General features: G+C 42.7%; 1 pseudogene; it reads left to right on the forward strand.

Annotated features, from left to right (window-relative positions):
- Positions 1-339: 339 nt before the first annotated feature.
- On the forward strand, positions 340-456 carry LOC125260986 (annotated as a pseudogene).
- The last annotated feature ends 798 nt before the right edge of the window (positions 457-1,254 follow it).

Below are 1,254 nucleotides of genomic sequence, written 5' to 3' on the forward strand. Positions count from 1 at the left end.
TCTCTTCAAATGGATCCGTCTGTTTGGTAGTATGTGGAAGATCAGTTACAGTAATCAGAAAATGAATTCCTGAAATCATTCTCTTGTCATGATCAGTTCTCTTTAGTTCAGTTCCATGGACTTTCAGTGGACGTTCAGTTTTATGGACTTTCAAGTTTTCATGTCACATGTCCCTTTGTTCTGTTTTCCATTCTTCTGTCTCCTTTGTTACCATCATTATTAGTTCAGATGTATCAGCTGTGTTCCAGTCATTATTCTCATTTGTACTTTCAAGTTGGTCCCTTACATTCATTCCCTGTCTGTTCACTATTGTGTTTACATTGCCTGTCAGCCTGCTTAGCCAGCAGCCATATCACCCTGTAGCCCAAGACCGGTTGCCTACTGAAGCTAAGCAGGGCTGAGCCTGGTTAGTACCTGGATGGGAGACCTCCTGGGAAAACCAGGTAGCTGCTGGAAGAGGTGTTAGTGAGGCCAGCAGGGGGTGCTCACCCTGTGGTCTGTGTGGGTCCTAATGCCCCAGTATAGTGACGGGGACACTGTACTGTAACAAGCACCGTCCTTCGGATGAGGCGTTAAACCGAGGTCCTGACTCTCTGTGGTCATTTAAAATCCCATTGCACGTCTCGTAAAGAGTAGGGGTGTAACCGCGGTGTCCTGGCCAAATTCCCTCCATAGGCCCATACCAATCATGGCCTCCTAATAATCCCCATCCATTGAATTGGCTCTTTCACTCTCTCTCCTCTCCACCTTCAGCTGGTGTGTGGTGAGCGCACTGGCGCCGTTGTACTGTGGCTGTCGTCACATCATCCAAGTGGATGCTGCACACTGGTGGTGGATGAGGAGAGACCCCTGATATGATTGGAAAGCGCTTTGGGTGTACAGTAGTACATATGAAAGCACTATATAAATGCCTCATTCATTCATTCATTATTATAATAATTAATCATGGATTGTTTTGAACTGGATACGTCTGTCTAGTCTTCCTGCCTGAACATGAGTGTGACATCGTTATATTGCTTAAGGGTTTCTTGTTTTTCCTGTAGTTTCTCGGATGTTCCTGTTCTATTCTAGTTCACCCATTAAAGCATTTGTCCACTTCAACTTTTCTTAAAATAAACAAATTATTTTAACAAGCTAATAAAACATTGTGTGTGATTTATTAATAAACAAATGAGGGCCAGTTAGTATTGTTTTAAAGTTTGTTGTTAGATTTTATTTAGAAAAGAATGTGCAAATGGCATATTTTATTGGGGA

Source organism: Megalobrama amblycephala, unplaced genomic scaffold (assembly GCF_018812025.1).
Source record: "Megalobrama amblycephala isolate DHTTF-2021 unplaced genomic scaffold, ASM1881202v1 scaffold216, whole genome shotgun sequence".
Classification (NCBI taxonomy): domain Eukaryota; kingdom Metazoa; phylum Chordata; class Actinopteri; order Cypriniformes; family Xenocyprididae; genus Megalobrama; species Megalobrama amblycephala.